Source organism: Haliaeetus albicilla, chromosome 21 (genome assembly GCF_947461875.1).
Source record: "Haliaeetus albicilla chromosome 21, bHalAlb1.1, whole genome shotgun sequence".
In the NCBI taxonomy this organism is placed as follows: domain Eukaryota; kingdom Metazoa; phylum Chordata; class Aves; order Accipitriformes; family Accipitridae; genus Haliaeetus; species Haliaeetus albicilla.
Genome location: NC_091503.1, coordinates 4,822,214 through 4,847,284, shown reverse-complemented (window position 1 = coordinate 4,847,284; position 25,071 = coordinate 4,822,214). Strand labels below are relative to the sequence as shown.

Sequence of the window (25,071 nt, the reverse complement as noted above, 5' to 3'; positions counted from 1 at the left end):
GTTCGATGTGAGTTTGTTTTACAGAAAACAGGGGTCGGTGTCCTGTTGCCTGTAACAGAGGGAACACTGGTTTGCTGTAAACGGCATTTATGCTGACTATCTGCTGAAGGAATGACACTGGACCCATCACCATTTGTATGAGGGATTCAGTCTCTATAGTGCCATTCATTTGTAGAAGTGTGCAAATATAAGGTAGTGGGATCTCCATCATTACTGTCATCTCTCATGGTGCCATTTTCTAATTATTCAGTTATTTAAGGTTGAAGTTAAGAGGGACTGTTGGATTTTACGAGCATTTTTGGAGAGCTATGCGCACAAAAAAGCTTTATAATGAAAGATAAAACTGGTATATTTAACACTGATTCTTTAAATGTTATTTTTATTCAATTTAATTCAATTGAAAAGAATGGAACAAGGATACCTACCACTCCAGGCAATGCAACACTGAAACACTCAGTTAGAAGGCAGAAATATGGGGCACAGAGCAGTGTAACATACTGGTGCCCACGTTAGTGGAAGTAGTAGGGTAAAATATATGTGAAATTCTACAAGAGGTGGCTAAACATTCTCACACGGATAAAATTAGCTCCCACAGAGCTTCCTCATGAACGTGGCTATGGTGCTGCTGGGAACAGAGCTAACTCCCGCACTTCTAACGCTACCGAATGCACTACGGACATATTCCCACTTTTATGGCTGCAATATAAACGAGCAGAAAATTGTGGATCTATAGCTGTAGATCTGATGGATTAGGACTGGTCCAACTGTTCTCCGCTTCCAGATAAAATCAGAAAAGAAATTTCCTTGCAGTTGGTTTCTCAAAAATCCCATCAACAGTCCTTTCTTTTTACTGCATTGCCTCAGGACATGGTAGAAAAGACTTCTACGGGAGTTTCGGCAGGCAGGAAGCACCCAGTGAGTTACTGTATGAAAAGACAATATGATAGCTGGGCTCACCTCACAAAATACAGCTTTACACAAGAATAACGCACGCACTTACCTCACTGACGTGACAAACTGCCTCGAGTTTGGCTAACAGTCCTAACTTCCCCTCCCGCGAGCAAGAGGTACCATTTTCCTGCAGCCAAATGGCTGACACAGTAGACATAAATGCAAAAAAAACTGTACAAAATGAAGCTGGGTTTTATAGCCATCTTGTAAGTACACCAAGTGAGAAAATTACACATATTCACAAATTACGCTGAGCAGCTATCTACAGGATAAGATATTTCATAAAAAGTGCTAAGTTCCTGTTTACAATATAAAGGATTTCTTAAACCAGAACCAGTGTAGCAATTTGTTATGTGCAACACATTTTGATTGCTGCTCTACTGATCTAATTCTATCAAGGAGTATAACCTGTAGTCTCCACGACCTGTTTTGTAGTGGGAATCAGGAATTACAGATGAAACGGTCGAGCTAAAAGAGCCTTTCTCTTTTGAAGCAAACTCTGAGTGACTCTTACACTAACAGAAAAAAATAAGAACTCCTTTGAAGAGATTATAAATATGTATTAGGAATTAAAATGTAGTCTCCTTGATTAAAACTCGTGGAAATCCCCCCAACTCCCCCCCGTCAGCATTAAATGAACGTTCAGAAACACTTGAAAGTATGAACCCAAGTTTTCAGTCCAGTCTAATAGTTTTATCATAACAACCTACTCACTATTTTTAATATTCGAATCAAAAGACAACATTAAAGTAAGAATTCGGTGAGCCTTCTGCAGCTCTCTTGCAGTGCCAGGATCACAATATCCCTTGAGAGGCCTGGCTCCTGCCCAAGGCACAGAAGTGTCGGATGCTCCGAGGCATCCCTTTACTCGCCGTACCACTTCACTCACACCTGAGCTTTACACAGCAGTCTCCATTCAGGTGTAAACAACAGGATCACATCATAAACCATAAGGGTTATTGCGTGCTTTTACAGGAATCGAAACAATTTAAAAAGACGGAAAAAAAGGAAGCTTAAGATTTGAGTCATCTTCATTTACACAAAATAGATATGGCTGTAAGAGACGTAGATGGTCATTAGAGGTCACAGTCTGAGTTGAGTCACTTCTGATTTCCCACACTGGAACTCCCTTGTCAGTTCAGACATACTGCGGCCTTTGGGCAGATTTAGCCCTTTGGCACTGAGGTAATTCACTTAGTAGATTTTAAACCGAAAAGCATTTTATTGGAAGATTCCACAATTGGTTTTAATCTGCAAAAGTTTGTGCAATGTTTTTTATATTCGATAACATGATGTTGCCATGTCCTAGCCGTAAGATGTTCTACTCTTAAACATGTGGGTTTAGATGCAAAACATGCTTAGAGGAATAACATTAAAAATCATTAATATCCTGAAATGAAGGAGTAGTTAGGTGATACAGCTAAGCCAAATTAAATAGCTTGCTGTTTCAAGTGGGCTGGGCCCACTGCCCGCTCCCCTTCCCTTGCAGCTGGTCTGGCTCTTAGCTGAGCCCTGGGCAAGGTGATTCAGCTCACTGAGCTGGGAGAAAAGGAGACCAGCCAGAAAAACCAAAGCCAACAGGGGAGAGCGTGCAGCCAGCCCACCCTAAGGAGCTGCTGATTCAGTTCAGCCGTCCTACCTGCACCCTTGAAGTGGAAGGATCCAACACCATAGATAGGATTAGTTCGCAAATAAGGAAAAATCCCACAGGGTGTAAAGTAAATTTAAAATTTTCATGCTATGTAATTTCCCTCTAACGTAAAGTAGCGAGACCAGCTCCGTGGTTAAGATTCGTGCCAGGCACTTAATTGGCAGCTGGGGACTTGAACATCTTCCCAGAAACTCCTATAAATAAAATACTGCAAAACGGGTAGATATTTAATCTATGAATCCGAACAAAGATACTGGCTTTATACTAGAGCTACATGGTAAAAAACTGTCCAGTCCCTCAAAAGATTGGTATCTATGGCATTTTTATATGAGCTTTTGCACTCAGACAGGCAAAAAATTAGCCACAGGTTTAAGCCCTTTGCTTAAAGAAAGTCACTTCATCTACAAAGAGCATGTTTCAACTCTTCTCTGTCCAGTTCGGACCAGAACCTCAGCTTTCAACACCTCGGTGAGCGCTCTGACCAGAGACAGTCTCTTGCCAATTGGTAGTTTATACAGCAAGGAGTAGGCAGCTCCATCAGTAGAGGCTGAGACTGACCCAACCAAAACTGGGCAATAGCCTGCTGAATATGTTACTCACTTGCTTTACAGGAGACAAGTCCAATCCCCCAGCAGGAATCAGCAAGAGCAAAAATTTGGATCTTGGCTGTCCACGTGGGTTTCTTATGCACTAAATGATTAGCTAGCTCAAAGTGCGTAAGTCTGTCCTTTTTTTCAGCTAGAAATGAAAACCCATATGATTACACCTCCAGAATTTGAGCTGCAAGAACATTTTCCAATAGAAAACATTTAATTGAAAGATTCCCAGCCAGATCCACTGTCGTGACCAAATCTCAAACCTTTTTAGGACAATCTTTTAAAAAAAGTAAAAGAAAATAAAAATTATAACATCAGAAGTACTCTTCACTTGACTAGAAACTGCTGATAGGATTTTATTTAAACTTTCTTCCTACCAGCATCACACTTCCCATTTGGTGAAAAAAATGCAAAGGATGTGGTACTACACAGGAAGCTACCAAATCTATTAAAATAAATTCAAATTTCAAATAATTCACCTCATAGTTTTTGCAACAGGTTTTCTTATTGCTGCACATCCTCAGGTTGCTTTACCAATAGGTATGTGATATATGCCTTTCTTTAATTACTACTCATTAGTCCATAGGCTTTGTATGTTATTGCATGCTTTAGGTCTTAAACCTCAGAAATCTATGAACTATACTCTTTATTAAGTGGCTAGTTACCTTATGGTAGAAAATGGAAATGTTTTTACTATCCCACTGTTGCAGATAGTAGTCTCGAAAGCATACTCTAATCCTGAAATACAAACCTGAGGGTTGATTTTAAAGTTCATGTTCATTTTCATTGGCCTGTCTCTTAAGTAGAAAAGGTTTTTGTAGAAGCACACTAGTCACGCCAGCCATATATAGTTTATACATGTCAGATATTTCTCTATGACAAATCAGCCCAGCTCTGGACTTTAAACATCAGCACCCACATAATACGTGAAGATAAAAACTATTTTCTAGGGCATATCAACCCTTGAATGAAGTTCCAGCGTGGCCATTTTTAGCACTTCATCTCGCTTACCTATTGCTTGTACTGCAGAGCTCCATAAGGCAGCTGACAAAACAGGCTTGGCTGGATCACTTGGGAACAGTTTTTACCGAACCAGATTCCCCCCCAAAACCCAGCTGAAGCCAGCTCCGAGGCAGGGGGTTGACTCAAACCCAGCCCCATGACCACCCTAACCCACCATCCCCATTCAATAGGTCCCACGCAGAGATCTACAGCAGAGAAGTAAGAGAGCAGTGCCCATTTACGCACTAGTAGATGCTCCCTACCGACCCTAGTATATGTTATTGCATAGCAGCGTGTGCTTGCACAGCCTGGTATATCTAGGACACACTCCCCTCCCTCACTGCCGTAATTACAAGATCTGCTGTTTCTCATGTACAGGCCCATGTACTGGAAAAAAAATTCTCTGCTCTACAGACTATTCCGCAGCCCTTTGTGCCAGTTTATGTGAGCTTATTAATAGTAATAAGACCCAATGTCAGAGATTTTGTCTCTGACCAAAATAATCCTAACTTCAGGCATATGTTTTTCTGACCTATGTACTCAACATGAAGACTGCACTGCTGCACACACTTACCTTCTACAGAGTAAAAAGATAAACCTTCTTCCTCTTCAGGCAGTACGAAACTCGCCCTCAACATCGATACTATCCAAATTAACCTACCATTACTTTCTTAAAAGAACCAATGAGGAAGTCATGAAGAAAAGCAGACAGATGACAGAACACCGGGATTTAATGTTTTGGGAAATGCTTACATGTTGCGATTGCAAACACGAGCACTGTTATATCACATAAGAGCATCAGACCCAATCAGTACTACCCACCCAACCATCCAAACCACTGTGGAATTCTAGCAGCTCACAGCTCTGCCTTTATTAGTACAACTCAATTAGATTCAAAGCAAATACTCACTGATCAGCGACATAAATAAAACCGGAATCAAGCCCACAACTCTAGTTCTGCTCCCAAACGTGCCTCCCTCATTGAGAGATTCGCTTCAGAGAATGCCAATACACTGTTGTGCATGGCTCAAAATCCATACGTCGCTGAATAATCTAACAATTAGCATCTAAACGAAGGTGAGCACTTCCTCATCTCTAATAACACCAAGATATGGGCAGCTAGTCAAGAATCTGGTTCATTAAACAGAAACATACGTACAAATCCTGCAAGCGCTTCTTAAGAGCACAACACTATTCCCAGTAAACATACATAGAAACTCTATAAATCTCAGGTTGCCCTCAGGTACAAAAAGGTTGATTGATTTCAAACACATAGTCCAAAGTAGCTGCAGCGTGGATAGCCTCTGGTATGGAACCAGGAACTTCAACAGCAGCTGCCCACCTGCACACAAAAGATAGACTGCACAAAGATATTTGTTCAGCTAAACATTAAGTCTATTCAAAACCATTTATGAATACACACCAAGGATTTCTTTAGAAATGAGCCTAATTTATGTCAGGCTTAACCTTCAAAGCTATTGTTATTATGCCATTAAGTTTGCGCAACCATGTGTTGAAAACGTGTGTATAGCCTTTGTTACACAGTTAGATTCTCCACTCATCTGTGGAACAACCCAACAAATGTCTCTGCAGCCTATAGATTAAGTAACAAAAGGCATCCTAGTGTCATACCAATCAGTATTACACAGCGGTCCTCAGCTGCAGTCACAAAATTTCACCCTGAGCTTACAGAGTAAAATTTTCAAACCTACCCACATCACTACAAATCACCGTCTTGAAATAAAATTTAGGAAGTGAAAAGCCTCATTCGTTTTTGTAAGCTTTACTCCCCTTCTTGTCCCGCAGCCCCAGTTTGAAGAATGGCCTCAAACTTACAGCACATTTCAGGAACTCTGTCCAAAGTGCTACGAGAAATCTCTGTTTAAGAAGCTCTGCTGTTCAGCATCAAGACATTAAATCTCCTCTTGCCAGCTCTGGGAAAGCCTTACCTGTATATTTCTTTCTAGCATATACCATGCCCATAAAGCATATTAGCAGAGGGTTTACCTTTTGTTCTCTATTTTAACAGAGCTCAAACATACTGCCAATAAATTAGTATGCTTGGGAATGATTGTGTTTCAACTAAACTAATTTTTCTGCACTCAAGAACAAGCTCACTCCAAAGGTTGCCCATGTGCCTGGTCCCACAAACCATAGGGCTGGAAGGGACCTCAAGAGAAGTCTAGACAGTCCCTCTTCTTGCCCCAAGGCAGAATGAGTGTCATTTAAGTGATCTCTCTGGTTACCCTCTTACCTCTTCTTAAAATGATCAGTCTCTTCTTTATACTCCACAAAACCAATGTGTTCATTTTTCCCTTTCATAGGTCCTGTTTGATCACTCTCATTGTTTACCACTTGAACGGTATCTCTTTTATGTGGCATATGACCCATGCAAGAAATATCTTTAAACGTTCAACACATAGTACATGAAAGGAAATTCTTAGATGTCCATTTTAGGACAGTTAAAAGGCAATTTGTTCTATTTTGGTAGCAAACGCTTAGCACAACTAAGAAGTGGACCTCTGTTATTCCTGTTGTCCCTTTCTGGTCAACAAAATCTTCTTTATGGTAATTCTGATCACATATCCTTTATGGTTACCACGTACAGTCTTTTTAGAAATGCCTCCATGGACAAGGAATTTTTACTATGATTTATTCATTTCAAATTATTCAGATTATTTTAACTCAGGTTACTGACCGTCTTCCATCTATTACAGAGCAAAGGGCAAATATTTTCCACAATCTAAAGTTACATTTATCTACTCAAAGAGCGGAAATCCCATTCCTTGTGTACAACACAGTTACTTGCTACTCCTTAGTGGCAGAACAGAGAAAGATGCCTCCTTGTTCCCATGAAAGGCTTTAACATGTTTGTTACTTACGAGGTGTATTGTTAACATAAAAAATTATTCCACCATGTTAATTAAGGTGAACTCTGTATTTTTATTTCAGATGAAGGGCAGCTGGGTGGTATTCCCGGCTGTGACTCCATAGCTTTGAAATATAGTCTCTTAGGAACCGTGAGCAGATTTAACCACGAATAGCTAAATGTGCCTAGATACATGAAAGTTTTATTTAACTATCTCCCTAGCTAATTAGATCAGGGAACCAGAATTATATGGCTAGATTAATTAAGATAAAACAGGGCATTTCTAATAATTAAGTTAGCTATTTGGTCTCCTTTCCAGTGCAGGGAGTCAACGACCATCATTAGCACAGCAGCCAATGACTGGCACTTCAGACGGCGTGTGCCCCATGGATGCGGTCCCACCAAAGCCACTGTGCTCGCACGATGGCACAGAAGGCTCCTGCGGACAGTCTCATTTTATTTCTTTGTTTTGAGAAGACCGAGCGGCCAGAGGAGCTCCTTCCCCGCAGGAGTCCCCGAGGCTGCTCAAAGGAGACAAGGTTTCTGGAGACGGCAGGGTGAGACAGGCAAAAGATTCAAGCCAGCAACCTGCAGCTCGGAAACAAAACTGAAAAAACACTGTGAGGAGCACGTAGCAGACCCACAGGCAGATCCCAAAGGTGTTGGGAAGGAAGTCTGGGACCAGGGAGGACCGTGGAAATTTGCTGCAATGCAGAAAACCACTGCGTACTTGAAACCAACATTAGTATTTGAAACTTGCAAGGGCTCATGGGCAGAGATCGGGCTGTGAATAAACCTTTTATCTATTATTTTGGTTCTCTCATCGCTGTAAGTTTTCTCTGTTTAAGGAGTTAATTAACTGAGATGACTAGTTGTAATTCTAATGAAAATAATTTCCTTTGAGTTTTTTGGTCTTCTTTGGGAGCTCAGCGTCCAGGAGATGATCTAAATCAATCCACTTCAGTTCTCTGGCCCTCTACTTGGGGACCCTCCACAGCGACCAAAGGCTATTTTGTGTCTTTGCCCTATCTGTAGCCACAAACTCATACTTCAGAAAAAAGGCATATATATTTGCCATCATGAACTCATTTGGCCTGAACAGGGCACTCATCCTGATGGCATTCATAATGAATTTGCACAGCAATCATGTTGTTGTCTCCATCATTTATAGATGTGCTTTATTTGGACACAATGAAAATCTCAAGCAATTAGAAGTGGATCCAAAGGTTTCTCTATGGAAGCAACTCAGGCCAGTATGACTGTGACCGCTACTGGCCTTTATGCAATATGTAGCCCAGCAAAGCCACAGCTTGACAGACAAGCTTTGTCTATTATAATAGCAAATGTTTCCCCTAAAAGTGTGTTTTGGAAGGTTTTGCAACTCACTAGTGTAGTTTAATTATGATCTTGCAGCAATTTGTTTCATGTCCTACAGGAATCAAACAAATCTAGTTCTTCTTGAAAATAAGACGTGACAACACAAGCTATCGCATACAGGTTTTTAGGTTTTGGGGTGGGTTTTTTCATTTGGTCAAGTGCTAGTTTTGCTTAAAACTAAACCACCACGTAAAGAGGAAAAAAATCTACTCCCTCTCAGTCAGCAGAAGGAGAAATCTCATTAATATTTCTTCAAGTGATAAGAAGGTAAAAGTGTTGAATGCTTTTGGCTGGCAGAGCTCCGAGATTTCCACATTGTTACAGGATTTGCATAAAACTTTGTTTAAGATGAAGTTCTCATGTTGATATCATCTCACTCTAGTGAGCGTCTAGATTTGGGAGCCATATCCATGCAAACAGTTGGGGTCTAGTAACATTCATTTCAGAGTTTGGAATTAAAGTTTTGCAATAAGTGGTTCTGTTCTCATATCGCTGCTTTGTACTACACAGGAATGACCATACACACTTAACCTTATGACATCTTACTGCGTCCTGAATACCTCCTAATGCACATATTACTTGTTTAATGTATCATTAACAAGGTGTTCTCTGAAATAGGTTGAGTTAGTTCACAGCTGAAGATGTGGACTTCTAGAGAGGATAACCAAGGGGAACTGCAACATAAGCAGTTGTGATAATTTAATTGAAGCAAATGATCTACACGGACATGGCAAGGAAGGATACAGAGTCAGAGTTAGCTTGAAGACACCAGGTTTTTTTTTAGTGTGACACATTTAGAAATATGCACAGAGATAATAAGGTATATCCCAACATGCTAGAATACAAAGTTGATATCAAGAAGTGTATTCAATGGCTTCTTTAATCAGAAGCAAATGTGCCAAAGAAGAACTTTGTTTTTTTAAGTAGAAAGGAAAAAAAATAATGCTGCTGAGATAAATATTTCTATTCTCAGACTGTAAATTTACTGCCACTGTTTCACAGCAAACTCCTGGACAGACTTTCTTCCTGAACCACAAATCTGTCAGTGCGGAACTTCCTTCGCTCCCTGTCACCTCTGTGTTGTAGGCGGTGAGGGACTCGGATATTCAGTCTCTTGCCTCACACAGTCAATAGCTGTGGGGGAGCGTGCAAAGCCAGTTCATTTCCCTCAACACCATCCTCCAGGTATCAACTCCAAGTTAGAGCAGAGATGGCAAGTATTTAAAGACACAATATTTATCCTGCTTCAGGCAAGGGAGATCCATTATATTTGTCATTTGTTGACTGGTATGTTTGTTTTTCTCCATAATGCCTTGGTGACAGCATGGTTTCAAGACATGTTTATAAAAACACCTGTAGCTGATTTGCAGTATAGTTTGAAGCCTCGGTAACAGAAGCTACCTCAGCACTGAAGGCCACTTCGAAGACATTGTGCCGTAGTGGATTGCCAATACAGTGTACTGCTCAGTCAGGATTGAGACACCATGAGGAATGCCACATTGCTCTTGCCACCACCATCAGTAAATTGTTCCTGAATCTGTCACTGACTCATCTACAGAAGAGGATGACAGCTGAACTTCCAGTGACCGAATAATTATTCTCGTGTTTATAAAAAACTACCGTAATATCAGTTTTCTTGAGCTCTTTTGAAGCTTTTATTCAATATTACATGCATGGGAAAAGAGTACACTCAGGTGAGCTATCATATTTCAGTGCACATGGCAGCTCTTACTTAGCTTGGTTCTAAAAGTATTATTCATTAAGGCAATGTCATCAGTTCAAGGCGACGGGATGTAAAGTATGCGCCACTATGCAGAAAGCTGAATGTTCCTCTAAATATCACCTAGGGAAACTAGCACTGAGGAAATCATTAAAATGTACAATACCGGTGGAACGTCAGATGGCCACAAGCGGCTTAAAAGGGGTTCTGCTGGTACCTCTGCACTGTGGGATGGTTTTCTTCAAGGTGAAGATCTCTGAGGGTAGGGAATAAGAAAAGGGAACAGCATACAGAAACAGAGAACAAATAAATCCATCTCACCAAAATCTTTCCCTGTGAATGATACCAGATCCATCAGAAAGAATTGTCTGCATGGACAACTTGCCACTGTCCTTGAACTCTCACAGTCTACATGCAGCTTTCTAGAGCCAGCAGGATGCTCTTCACTATAATGCTGGAGTTATGCAGAGCATGTATGAACCGCAAACAGGGAAAGAGTTTCCACATTTGCTTTAGTCTGCTAATTTAGGCCCTTGAATTATAGGCTATGGGGCTATCCTGAGCACTCGGGTACACTACAGAGGCCTCACATGCTCGTAGTGAAAGCTCCTAGTGAAACGAACTTACAAACCAACAGTGCACTCTACTCAGTCTCAAGCAAAGTATGGAATGGAAAAGCCTGGAAAATCTGGCCAGATTTTCATTTTTACGCTCTAGGGAGTTGTTGTCTCCCTTGCTTCACAGGGCTTGTAGATCGGAAAAGGAAAGCAAGAGTCAACAGGCAGCTTTCACCCACTCCTCAGTGAGACCAGCTATTCCCAGCGCAGGCTGTACGTTCACTGGTGCAGAGCTGGCACACAGGGCCGAGCAATGCTGCTGGAGGAGAACAAGTCCCACTCTCTCAGCCCATCTGGTTCAGAAACCTGCTGGGTAGAGCAGCCAGCACGTCTTCCCCATTTGCCTCAGCTTTTGTGGTGATGGCAAGAAACCCAAAAGAGCAGTTTTCACCACCTCAGAGCTCACTGAGTTTGCTTCCTCCCACCAGCTCGGCACAACTAGTAGCAGAAGTCAATCACGCACTTACCAGTGCCGGCCAAAATACAAGCAACAGGAAATTTTGCCTATGAATGGGGAATGCCGAAACCATCCGAGCACTGCATCTAGCCGTGACAGGTTTCACCCTCTCCTTTTCCAGACTCCTAGTTTTATACCACCCCTAGGCTGTTTTGGTTTTGTTTTCTTCCCCCCCGTATGACGTGCTCTACCGCTTTGAGGAAGGATGAGGACAGGAAGCTGATGTAGCAATTCTGAGGCTCCGGTCTATCTTGGACAAACAGATGTACCAAAGGGTTTCTCATAGTTTGACTCTCCTGTGTTGATTACATGTTTGCAACTGGGTTTTCCCTGTTTTCTACATCCTGATTTGCGCTTGGTTTGCACGTGCTTTTCTAAGGTAGTTAGATGAGAGAGATGCGTATCAGTTCTATTACTGTTGATCCATTCTTGGTTTTGGCTTCATTTCCTCTCCATAGTCAAGCAATCATCTTAAATTTGTCTAGCAGATGCACATGTACAGCATCCTGCTATGTGACCACCTTCTACTTCATCCTAAAACAGTTATTAACATCAAGCCGTAATTTTGAATATGAGCCCCTCCTTCACCAACCAATTACCTAAGGAAAACAGTAACCGCAGAAAAGAAATTCACAAACTAAAACCAGGCTCTATCCTTCTGCAGGGGTTATGCTCCACCTCCTATTGAGTATTTAAGAACTATTGAAACAGGAAATGGCCAGCAGCCCCCCGATTTTACTATTTGTACAGAAGTGCCTTCCATTTGTCATGTAGAGTCATGATGGCAGAGATTTCTATCATTAAAATTAATCTTATGGGAAGCTTTGACGTTACAGTTACTCGTCTTATTGCCTGGAGTAAAAGGTTATGCTTCTACATTGCATTCACATCCTCTTCATGCCAATGCGTCGGTACTACAACCACCATCACGACATCATTAGCAAGCATCCACCAACACACCTTTACAAGCAGCAAAAGGTAGAGTGGTTAAGGCCCAAGACTTATTACACAGTCAGTGTTGAATCCTTCGTAAGGACAGCGAGTCTCTATTCAAAATGAAGCTCATACCATCAGTCCTACGGTTTACATTAAGTACCAAGTGCGTGCTGCTCTGAGCAACTGCCAGGGCAGCGTACATAAAATTAAATCTTTTGAAAAGACATTCAAATTCCTACAGGGTAAGAAAAAAAAAAAAAAAAAACCAAAAAAATCCCCGGATCAGCAGATCATAATCATATGTGGCACTACTTACCAGGCTAAAATCTAAACTATGCAACATGTGACTAAAAAGCATGTGGCTTTCCCAACACTACAGCACTGGTGAGGTACTTGGCAGCCTATACCCCACAAGTCAGACCAACTATAGAGCCTACTTAATTTCTATTCTGCAGAACACAATACCAAACACATCAAAAGAGACCGGCCTCTGATTTATATCCTGAGACAGAAGGTTTTTATTAATAAAACTGTTTCCTCAGAGTTAAATTCCATTAACTATACTTAAGAGGGAATTACTACACATCTTGCTCCCAGGCAAAGCCTGACCATTCCACATGTGTTACAAATCAGTATCTACATTTATTGGTGTGCTGAAGAAAGTCAAAGGATTTTATTTTCTGATTCTGGCAAGTCAGGAATCTTTCATGTTTGAGGAATCGTGTTGCTGTCAATCAGTTTCTATTTTAAACCTATGAATTTTCATATCAAATAACCAATTGATACATTTTTATACTAACCGCATGTCTCCATCTTGAAGGAAGAAGCTTAGCTGGCATCACGCTTTTAAGACAGACAGCTGGGAGATAGAAGATGCTGCAGAGAGGACTTTAAAGTCCTTTTCATTCCGCACAAGGTGTTTCCCCCCTTCTTCCCCCTCCATTTTTTTAAATCTTGAAAGCGTTTCCTACTAATGCATGAAACCTCTATTATGCTGCATATGGTTTCTATTTTCAAGTCCCTAATGCTTTCAGGAATTTCTTTGATTTCTCTAGTTGTTACCTCATTCTTGTCGTTCCTGATTGACATAGAAGAAACAACCCGAGCCCCTCCTAAGTTTTCTTCCTTTAGTTATGAAGCTGTGTCAATGCATCTGTACAATACTTCAAAATGGCCTGCCTTTACTACCCTCATAGGAGAGAAGGTAGGGCCTTGAATGTTGGCTGATAACTCTTCATTATATTTGAATAGCATCCAGTTTTCTTACTTGAAGAACTCAGATTTTAGCCATTGAATTTACCGTGCACCCAAGGACACCACATTTACACCTACAGACCTAAATCAAGACCTGGGATTTGTGCACAAATGCGTACATACAAATGCAGCATCCTCTTCTTGCAGATGGAGGGGAAAAAGAAAAGAAAAAAAAAAAAAAAGGAATATTCTGAAATTCTTGCTTTCAAAATTGGTGCAAAATCAGCTTTCAATGGCAAGCTTCCAAATAACGAGTAGCTCAATGGTAGCTGAATGCCTGAAAATGTAGCGGCACAGAAGTCTCCCAAGATTCCATGGGAAGGCCTGTTTCTGCCCTGCAACCAGCTCCTGTCCCTCAGCGTACCCCATGGGGGCACGGGTGGATGCCTGCTCAAGGGAAGAATTTAGCATTGCTCAGACGGCAGCCGTCCTGTACACAGGAGGCTCTGCTGAAGGACTCCATGGTTCACTGCATGGGGCAAAGTTACCAGTGGAACACAGCACGAACGCAAGAAGATTCACTGGGAAAATAGAATTTATTCCAGAGACTTGATGTTGAAAGATCAAAATACTTAAGGACTAGAGGTAGCTCTAGAGACGGTTCTGAAATTGTGGGGCGTGCACACTCTATAATCTCAGGGGAAGGGTATGCTCCAAAGGTGTGCCACTGTCTGGAATAGATCAACCTTTTATCTCCAGGTTGCTTCTGTGGGTGTTGCATTTCAAATGCAAAGCAGCATGGAAAAAGAGGGGGAAGAAAGAAAAAAAAAGCACCCGATCGTTGTTCATGCAATAACTGGAGGAGTAATTTTACCAGCTTTACCTTTTAATGTTGATTTTATTTTAACTGGATATGATAAGCTCAGAGGTTCATATAAACAGAAGAAAACGCTGCATGATTGCTTTTTGGCAGCTACATACAATTTCCCCGAATTACACAATCAGCTATTTCATACATGAAGCGTACAAGAATAGGCAGAGCCACCACAAATTTCCCATCACTTTGGGTGTATTCCATCCGCAGACCAGAGTTGGCGCTCTCCAGTGAAACTAAGCCAGACAAAAAGAAAATATTCACTGCATACAATCCAGTAGGTAGGAAGATCACAAAGCAAAGCTTCTCCCTCCTATGAGGAAGTTCTGCAAGACAACGAGTAGAGACAGCAAGCGCACAAACCTTTGGCCATGCCCTTACGTCTTCCCTCCCCTGCCTAAAGCTCGGAGGGTCTGCCCAAAATTCCCAGAAACGCCCTGCATACAAAAGGATTGTGTGGGTCAAGGTATCTCCGCTGGAGACGGCAGGAGCAGCAGATGCCGCATCTTCCCCCGGTGCGGCACTCCCACCCCACGCTCGCGCTGCTTCCCTGCTTCACGGGGAACAGCTACACTGGGGAAAAAAAACCCTCGGTGTTCAAAGCCTGGCCACCGGACTACGTGTTGCCGAGAGGGCATGTTAAGACAGATTTAGGGCTCTGATGGCAGCACTTCTTCAGAAGGGACCTTGACTGAAAACACTGGAAATACCCAAAAATCATGATGTGAGGGGCCTTGGGGTGTATGTTTTCCAGCTGATGTTCCTCACCCTAGAGGGGAAGGAATAAAACCCACTGCCATCCTCTCTTGAGGAGCCCACTTGTCACCTTTACGTCCAGCTGGACAAACACCCCAGTCGTCTCTGTTCAGAAACCACCAGTCATTGGCTTACAAAATTATCTATTTCCAACAGGCTTAAGCACGCTCACCCTACAGAGAAACACGCATCCGCGGTTTGGACAAGAGCATCCGCGGGGAAGGAAAAGGGGCGGAGGAGGAGGAACGCGCACTGATGCCAGCAGCGAGATGCAACAATTCGAACAAAAGAGATCTCAAGATGTCGCACCAATGCACAGACAAAAAAATTTTAAAAATAAATAAATAAATAAATAAATCTTCCTCTTGAAAGCCTGCATCCCCTGGGCTGAGGGAGATGCTTCAGCAGAGCACGAGTGTCCCGTGTGTGTCCCCCACCCAAGACGGAGCCCGGCAGCAGACACGTCCCCGCGGCGTGGGAGCTTCCCATAGCCCCCCCGTCCCCTCCCTGACCCGAAGGACCCACGGACCGTTCCCGCGCTGCTGCAGAGCCCCCCCCCCCGGCTCCCCCTTTTCCCGCACCGCCCCCCCAAGACTGCTTTTTCCCTTCAAAAAAAACCGCCCCATTTTGCCTCAGCGAGGCGACCGGGGGGGTCCGCTAGCCGATACCGAAGCTAAGCCGGGCGCAGCACGGGCTCCGGAACGTCTCGGCGTGCCCCGGCAAGGCCGGGGGCGAGGCGGGGGTGTGGGGGTGAGAGGGGAGCGGCGTCCCGGGGGTGGCCGCGGCGCCTTTGTTCCGCCGCCCCATCCCCGCCCCCGCCTCCGCGCATGCGCGGGGCAGAGACAAAGGCGCGGGCAGGGGCGTCCCTCACACAACCCGCCCCCCCCCCACTCTCCTCACGCCGCACCGCGCCCTCCGCGCCGGCCATCGGCCCCCGTGGGGCGCCCACCCGGCCTGACAGGAGGGTGGGGGGGGTCCCCTTCTCCCCCACCGTGAGGCGGGGCACGGGGAAAGTTCCTCGCGGGAGGCGCGTTGGCAAAGGCACGCGTGTGCGTGGGGGGCACGGCGAGGCGGGTGGGGGGGAGAAGATAAAAAATGTCGTGGGGCGGGGGGGATTTGGGGGGGGCGGCGTTCGATGAATATTCATGAGGCAGGCGCGGTGAGGGGAGCGGCGGCCGGCCCTGTGGTTTTTTTGACGGCCGGTTCGTAGCCCCCGCCAGGGTGGGATTCGGGTAACCGAGCCCCCCCCCCCCCCCCCCAAAAAAAAAACCCAAACCCTTGGCATAACGCCCCGCCAAAAGCAGGGATCCGAATCGCCGCCGCGTCCACGCACACGCGTGACCGCGAAGGCAGCGCCGCTCCTTCACCGAGAACAATCGCATTGTTGCCGGCACCGCACCCCCCCCACCCCCCACCCCTCCACCCGCAGCCCGGCACCGGGAGCCGAGCCCCCCGCCGAACACCCCCACGCAAGCCGCCTGCACCCACCCTCCCCACGTTCCCCCTTCCCCGGCGCCTCCCTGCACCACCGCCCCCCCCTCCATCTTCCTAGCGCGGTGCGTTTTCTTCTCCCAGCGCTTCGTTTCATCTGGGGGGCTTTTGGGGGCTTGCTTTTGTTGGTTTGGGGTTTTATTTATAATTATCATTGTGGGTTTGTTGGTTTTTTTTTTTTTTAAGCAGGCTTCTTTTGGAAACAGGCTCAAGGCACCGACAAGAAATTGGGCATAAATCACTATTATCCCCACCACACCCACCGCCAACCCCCCCCCCCCCCCCCCCAAGAAAGGCTTATCGGGCATTTAAATTTCACGAAATTGCCTTTCAGTCCATTTTGTGCCTCGAATCCGCTCCGGGGCCGGTCTCCCTCTCGAGGAATCGAGCTCCCCGCAGCGATATTCCTAAAAAACGTGCCCAATCTCCCCACTCTTCCCCATTCAACCCCCCCCCAGTCCCCTCTCCCCACATCCCAAACCCCACTGGGATGGTGGTGGTGGTGTGGGGGGGGGGGGGGGGGACCCGATCAAAATCGCAAAGCTCCCGAGGTCTGCTACCTAAATACCGCAATAAGCGAGATACACCGCTTCTTACCTTTTTACGGTTTTCCTCGCTCCCCCCTCTGTGTGTTTCTGTGCTGGGGTGTCACAAAGAGAGTCCCGGGTACCCCCCCCAGAGCCCGCTCGCCTCGCTGGCAGCGCTGCGCCTCTCCCCAGCTCGCTCGCCGGGACTGGAGTGACTGGTGCCTGCTGGAGCAATGCCGCCGCTACCGCGGCTGCTGCCTCTGCATTTCTCACTCTCTCTCTCTCCCCCCTCCCTCTTTCCCTCCCACCCCCCCCCCTCACACACACACACCCCCCTTTTTTTTCTCTCTGTGACAGTCTGTGGGCAGTTCAAAAGCCACACGCGCTTTATTTATTTATTTTGCAGGCGGGAGATGCGCTGCGCGCCTTTTGCGCTTAGGGGGCGCGCAGACCCAAGGGTTTCGAGATAAGCTTGGCACGCTGCGGGGGGGGGACTTGCGTGGAGGTCCCCAAATGCACCTTGCAACCTTACCACCCCCCCCCAAAAAAAAAAAAAAAATTTTAAAAAAAAATTTAGGGAGGATGGCGGCGAGGAGCGAACGGGGAGCTCGGTGGTTGTGGACACCCCCCCCGGGGGGGGGGGGGGGTCGGTCCCGGTGGAGCTGGGAAGCTGCGAGGGAAGCGGAGCCGCCTGCCTACACGTGTGGTCCTTTCGGGGAGCCCCACGGAAGAGGTTGGAAAATCCCGGCGTTTATGCTTTTTTGGCACGCTTAAGGAGAGGGGTCTGCCCGTTAAACACAAAAGACTAAAAAAGAAAAAATCTAGAGGAAAGCAACCCATTCCTCAGGAGAACGGATGTCTCCCGGGCGCTCCTACAACCTCTTTTTAAAACCCCACCGCCGGGCACAACCCGCCCTGCGGCGGAGCCTCCCGCTCCTTCCCCGCTCCGCGCTGCGGGAGCCCGGCGGCGGCGGGGGATGCGCGGGGCTCGGGCGCCCTCTGCTCCCCGAACGGCGGCCGGGCCGGCAGCTGGCTCCGGGGGTGGGGGGGGGGAGATGTCACCGGCCCCCCGTGGGCCCCTTGCCGGGAAAAGGCGGTGAAAACCACCCGGCAAAGAAAAATACATTGGGGGGATTGGGGGCAGCCCGTGGCCGCGCCGAGCATCCAGTTGCTGCCGGGGGGGGGGGGGGGGGGGGTCAGGGAAAGGCGGGCAGCACGGTGGGAGCCCCCCCGGTGCCCCCCGCGGTCACACAAAAGCCCCGGGCGTGGAGGGAAGGAGGGAGGGAGGGAGCGAGCACGGTTCCCCGGGCGACTGCAGGGACAATTCCCCGTGTTTTCGTGCAAATCTTCACACGCCAGCCTTTCAAACCTTCGCTTCAGCCTTTTCCCTTTTTTTATTTTTTTTTTTTTCCTTAATTCTCCTCCGTATGTCTTTTTTTTTTTTTTCCCGGTGGTTTAACCCTCGCTCTGCAGCTGCATGCCACACCTGCCCAAATGCAGCATCCCAGCCCTGCCGCAGCTGGGGGAGGGAGAGCAGGCGGGGACCCCCCCTGACCCCCCACCCCACCCCACCCGTGACATCTCCCCACTCACGGTAACGGGCTGCTACACCGCATGGGTGAGGCAAGCAGCATTTACCGTTAAATTGGGTAATCGAGGAAAAAAAGAAAAAGGGGGGCTGGGGGGGGCAGCGGCCTGACACGTCTCAGCTCTCGGGGGGGGGGAAGCTGCTCCCGTGCATGCCGTGTCCCCCCCCACGGGGGGCTGTGGGGGCTGGCAGCCCCCGAGCAGCCTGGGCGAGTGGGGGTCCACCCGCGAGCATCCCTTGTAGAGGGAGCTTTAACGCCGGCGGCGCCTGGCTGTCGGTGGTCTGCTGCAAGGTCCTGGGGGGGGTGAAAAATCCCTCTCCCCAGTTTTATTTCAGAGGCACGCTGTGAGGCAGGGCGGGAGAGAAGCGACAAGGCAAGATGAGTCCGAAATGTAGCCGGGATTTAAGGGCAGAGGCAGGCAGAGCGCGGCAGCACACCCACGGAATAGCTTAGTTGGGGACTGGGGGCCTGGGCTGGGCTGAAATGGGGTCCTGGACCCCAGGTAGGGCTGGGGCAAAGCCCCAGGTTAGGCTGGGCAGGGGCACTCAAGGTTAAGAGTGCCCGGGGGACCGTGGCGTTTCGACACTCCAGATTGTCCTGTAAAATTGCCCAACCGCTGCAGAACCAGTGTGAAATAATGTAACAGAGGGAAAGAGACGGCCAGGATTTAAGCCTGTCTTTGAAGGTGGGTTAGGCGGTGGAAGTTCACCTGCATGGAGCCAAGCACTATCTGACCTGACAGGGGAAAGACAAGTTACACAGGGTTCCCAGTATATCCAGGAAATAAAATTCCCAGGTGTGTACTGAGTCATTTGCTTGGGGAAGCCTGTACAACCAAAAGTGGCACGGAAATAGTCATTCCTGCTACCAATTAGAGAGGGGGTTGGATCCTTTTCCCGCTTTCACCAGCTAGAAGGCTGAGATGATAGCCATGGTTTACCAGCTAGCATTCTTTTTAAATGCACCTACATGCTAAATTATGTACCTCCGAACAGCCCCCCAAATTCAGAATTCAGCAAATGCTCCCTTTAGTTACTTTGCTGCATCAAGATACCATACATATCTGGATGTCTCATTTGATAAATGTGATACATTTATCCAAACGGGGATTCTAAGCAGCGTTTGAACATCTTTGTCATAACTAAGGGTGTGTAAAGTATCCCCACCTTTTCCTCGTATGCCGAAGGAATTGAAAGAAAAAGTGGGTATCAGGAAGAAGAAAAAGCACTGAACAGAGACATCTGCGAAAAGATGGAGAACCAGGCCTGGTCTGCAAACACAGGTACATCCAGGCCCTTCTGTGTAATGGATCAGTTCCCTGCTTTTCCGAAATCCATGCTGTCACTGCGCTGTGACAAACACCCAAGCTCCCTCCCACTTCTTAGCCAGCTCCCCTTGTCGCCTCGAGCCAGGGCTCTTCGCCCAGCATTACCGCAGCCCAAGCCCAAAGTCCTTCTCACGAGGCCACCTCCGCTCTTCTCCTCCCGCCCTGCCAGCATCCCTCCATCCCTCTCACCCAGCACCTCCATTTCTGTGCCCGGTCGCTCTTTGGTCTTTTTCCTCGGGAGAACCTAGTACCAATAAGGAGCACCTACTCTGGGGAAGTAGGGGCCTTTTCGTTTTGCCCTGTAGGAAGGGAGAAATGACCAGCAAGCAAGGAAAAAAAAAAAAAAAATCACCAAAATCCCACCTGTGCTCCTCCTTCAGAATCAGCCTCGCCAGAGAAACACCTCCTACCTCGCACTTAACCAGCACAACAAAACAGAAGACAACCCAGCGCCGTAACTGAGCTCAGGGCTTTCCAAAACTTCGGCTGCATCTATTTCCAAGCTCACACCACGAGAGGGAGCATTTTGTTCAGTTTAGCAGCAAAACCTAGTTGCCCCTGTACCGAGAAGAGAATAAACGCAGTTTCCCGTATGTAGAGGTTTTTCCCAAACCCCTCTACCCCCATAAGCGTTTTCGTAGTAACATTTTTCTTTTACCATGCAATTCAATTTTTTAACATTTCATAAGATTATTATTCATTTGCAGTAAGTTTTATAATGAATATCTACAATGTAATTAGAGTCTAATTCCCTGTTGATTCACCTGGTTATAGAGTAATTTATTCTGGGAAAATAAAAGATGTCAGTGTAAGGCATGTGTAAAATTTTCTACTTGCAGTGGATATCGTTCTCCTTATAAATGTAAATACCAGCTACATGAATTTCAAAAATTGATTGCAATAGCATAGGCAGACACAAGGTGCTTTTTCATAGATTTGCAGGCAAAGCTCATAAAACAAACAGCTTTGATAAAATCCCAAAATAACAATGTCGATAAATCACTACTGGGACACCTCAATCCAAATTTAAGTCCTGATGTGAAGACAGGCGCAAGGCTCTGATAACAATTTTAATCTTAATGATGCAAAATTGAATGGCGGTAGGCCTAGCTAAGTCTAGTTTTGCTAGACTGGGTGTTTCTGTTTATACCATAAAAAGTGGCGCTTCATGCCTGTAGCCAGGTAGGGATACGTGGGTTGTGAACCCTACTTTACCCCAACGTTCCTGGCTTCAGCTCAATCTGTAACACGAAGCACATGTGCCTCCCAGGAGGTCCTGCGCTAGCCATCGATTTTAAAAGGCTTCCCTGCTCCGCAGAAGTCTGTATGCAAGTTTTTCCAAAGATGGATATAGTTGCTGTTCTGACAGGACAATTATCTGGCTTATTTCTGTCTCTTACCGCAGTTACCCTAAAGAGGTAGTGTTACTTATGTACAAAAGAAGCAAATGTGCTCAACTGCTATAAGCTTCCCTTATGATTTATGTATGCCAGGCTTCTCTGTGACCATCTATAGGTTAGATCTCGGAGTCTTTGCTCTGTTTTCACTTCCAAGTTTCACCAAAGCAACGGCTGAATAAGATACTCGCTGTTTGGCTTCCAAGGCCACAAAAATGTCTTTCAGTTAACAGCTGGAGTGACTATATCAATACCTTGATAGTGATCAGAATTGGCTTCTCATGTAGTATTTTCTTCTGTTCTCATTCAACTCCAAGAATGTCAGTAATGCAGGATCAAGTGCACGGCTGACTGGATGATCTAACTAACGTGACAGCTACGGTGTACCTCCTACAGGGGAGGAGAAGTGAGGCACACAGAAAAGAGTGTCAAATACCTTGAGAGAAGAAAAACGGGATTCTCTGCTCTGGTACGTGGTACCAGATCCAATCTCTGCAATGAAGACTGCTTATATACGTTACTTACTGGACTAAAACTGTTTGCTCTGTTTGAAACGTGAGGTTTGGGGTTCCTACCTTGAGAGAGAGCTTCTGGCTGTGAACCCCAGGTCTACAGCCCTGAGGGCACCGTTAACCCTGACTGTCCCTGCCAAACCTCCCCGGGGGCCTTCCCCCACCCCTGCCCATGGCCCAGGACCCCATTCCAGCTCAGCCCTGGCCATCAGTCGCTGGCCCAACGACGCCACAGTTGTGCCTGACCCCATCGCTGTCTCTGACCCCATCTTCTGCTGCTTCTGAACCTCCTAGATGGGCCGTGGATCTGGTTTATCTCCTCATCATCCTCCTCCTCCCCTGTGGAGCAACCCCGCGCTTGCTGCTCCCCGATATCCAGTTTGTCCCAGGTGCCTCCTGGCAGCCCAGTTAGTTGTGTAAAGCCGGCACAAGATGCAGTTCCTTGAGGTAACTCCAACTTAAGCCATCGGGTTTACCTGGCACGTTGCTCCCTGGTGAAGGCACTCATGCCACTGGTACCACTGCTCTGCTTTCAGATTCAAACCGGGTCCCGTGAGGCCACTTCAGGAGCACCTGCATCTGTACTTTTGCAAACTTAGTCTTAGAATGAAAACTCTCCTAACAGTGCCAGTGTCACCACAGAGTCAAAGCAGAGAAAGGACAAGACGGACGCCCACCTCAAATTTGTCTAACAGGGCCAAATATTTCTGACACCTCTCTGTTGTTGCTGCCACTCCTGCCCTGGAAGCTGACTGCGGGAAAGCCTGGGGGTTCATTGCAGGGGAGAAATTGGTAGGAGCATTTGGTCGTCTTCCTACCGCCCTAGGTTGCAGTACTCATTTATATACCTTCCTCGTCCTTTTCTACCCTGTCCCAATGAAAGGCTTTTCTAGGTCAGCAATTGACTGAAATGAGGTGTTCTGAGGATCTCTGCTGATTGAAGTGGTCACGGAAAAGAGTTTAAACCTGCATAAATTACAGCAGCTCTAGTCCTATACAGCCGCCTTTCTTAGTCCCCTTTATCCCTTCAGCTTGGAGGCACTAGATTTAAAGCTGTCTGCCTCTTGCACTTTACTGCACTATTTGTGCCAAGCACAAGCTGCAAATGACTTGTGGAGAGTCAAATTAAATAACTACTTTTGAGGTGGCTAAAGCTGCAAATGTTTGCAAACGTTGAGATGGAAGTGGCTCTCCCAGAAAACGAGAGCCAGATAATACTCGTGCCTCAAAACCATCATGCCTCAACCAACCACCAGGCATGTCGATAGCAGGAGCTGAGACCACTCCTGTGTGCGAAACACTCCTCTGCTTCCAATCAAGAGTCAATTGCGGAGATTTCTCTGAAATTGAAATGTTAGCAGTAGATCGTCGCAGAAAGGACCCAGGGCTTCAGACTAGCAAGTGCAAGTGTGAGCAGCTAGATGGTAAATTATGCAACCACACCTAGATGACCTGTCCTTCCCATACCAGAGACGGGTACATTCTCAAAGCATGCACCATGCATTCAGCCACAGGATTCTCCGCATTGGAGCAAGACATGCTGTCTGCTTCCTGAATGCTTCTTTGAAATGCTACACTGCTTTGATATTTTTATTTTCATGTTTTTACTTGCCAAGTTTAGTTATCAGAGAGGGTGGGTGAAAGTACTTGAGCTTTAAATAAGCCTTGTAATGTGCGCTACCAGCTGTTTGTAGCTGAATGACAGAGGATCTGTAGCCAGGCTGTACTTTTTGCCTTTATTGGGTAAATTTTGTGGATACTACAAATGAAAGAACACATGGGGAGTCCTGACATATGGTAGGATCAAGGTTGTTACAGTGCATAAATCAAACGCTTACACACACAAAATGGTTCAAGCTTTACTGAAAAAAACTTCAGAAGGACAAAGATAAAGGCCAGTGGGATCTGTGGAGATCCAGAAGCTGATAAGTGATTGTGCTCCAGCACAGAAATATCAGACATTCCCTGCTTTATCAGCTACAGTTCATTGACCGGTGTAACTGAATGATTTCAGATAATGAAGGCAGATGCTGCTTTTGCTTCCCCAGCAGCTCATATTTGTTTAGAGACAGGTAACAGCCTTGGTGACAGGCGCAGGCTGCTGTTGTCACCTCACCACCAGTCTGTCCTTCAGTGAAGATGAGTTAATCGCGGTAACAACATCTGACGGTGCAAAGAGCACCTCCAGTTTCTATTTAGTGAGTTAAAAAGCTGAGAAAGAGCTTTGCAACAGGGCAAGGAGGGCATCATCTTTTCTCATCAAAATCACCGAAAGCAGTCCCCACCACTGGCGGGTCTGACACAAAGCTCACAGGACAAGCAGCCTGTTTGGCTGGAAAGTTGTAACTTTCTATAAGGAGTACTTTCCAAGTGTTTCTGGCACATCATAGTTTCCAAGATGTCTCCAGCACCTTCCAGAAGAGCTGTGACCAGCGGGCCACAGCGCGACCTGACAGCCTAGACTTCCTCAATGTATTGTCCGACAGGACTTCTGTGAAGAGACATATGGTTTTACTTCTGATCAATGAAGTTCATAGATGCCATCTTGTACTGACCCCATCTGCTCTGTAGTCTCAAGCAAACTTGTGTGATTTAATTCATCAGTCAGGAAAACAAGGCTAATACCATACCTGGACTTAAGTCACAGTTTAGTAAATGTATCCTGAATTCCTTGAGCTCCATAAGCCTGAGCTATTAATAAGCAAAGATTACAAAGCAAATCATTAAAGAGTTTTTGTTCCAAATATGGTAGCCACCTCATTAGCAGAAGGGCTTTCAAGCAGTTCTTTCTTTGAACTGAGAAAGTAAACTGGGCAACGGCATAGTACAAACCAGTTGCCAGTTAGCTGAATGATGAATTGTTCAGATTTTAAGAGATGCTTCAGCTCTTCTTCATGCTCTCCCTGTCCACCCTCTCCCCTTCCTTCCCTGACAAACCAGCGTTTGTTCTTTTTTGCCAGAGAGGCTGTAGTACTCGGCGTGGCTAGGGCAGGAGCTCATACCATCATTCGCCAATGCCAAGGGAATGTAAGGGATCCGCAGAAATTCACAATGTAAGTAAAATGAAGTCATAATCAAAACTCAGAATCGCCACAGTCACCTTGCTTTTCAGTCTTTCACGTGATTTCATCCGGGCAGTCTGTCCTGCTGCAGTGTTAGGTCTTTGTGACAAGGCAGAAACTTTTCACACCCATGCGTTGTAGGTCCTAGCCAAGTCAAATAGATCAG

At 46.2% G+C, this 25,071-nt stretch overlaps 1 protein-coding gene across 3 annotated transcripts in view; it reads right to left on the bottom strand.

Moving 5' to 3' along the window:
* BASP1 (brain abundant membrane attached signal protein 1) overlaps window positions 1–17,318 on the bottom strand; it is a 51,663-nt gene extending 34,345 nt beyond the window's left edge. Inside the window, exons 1-2 of one of the 3 annotated variants that reach the window (XM_069808897.1) lie at window positions 17,089–17,294; window positions 10,333–10,422 (exon numbers count right to left, since the gene is read on the bottom strand). The gene's annotated coding sequence lies outside the window, so the exon portion shown is untranslated. Of the gene's footprint in view, window positions 1–10,332; window positions 10,423–15,668; window positions 15,692–17,088 lie in introns of those variants that run through there. The other 2 variants (XM_069808896.1, XM_069808898.1) reach the window with 2 other exon arrangements.
* Window positions 17,319–25,071: the final 7,753 nt, after the last annotated feature.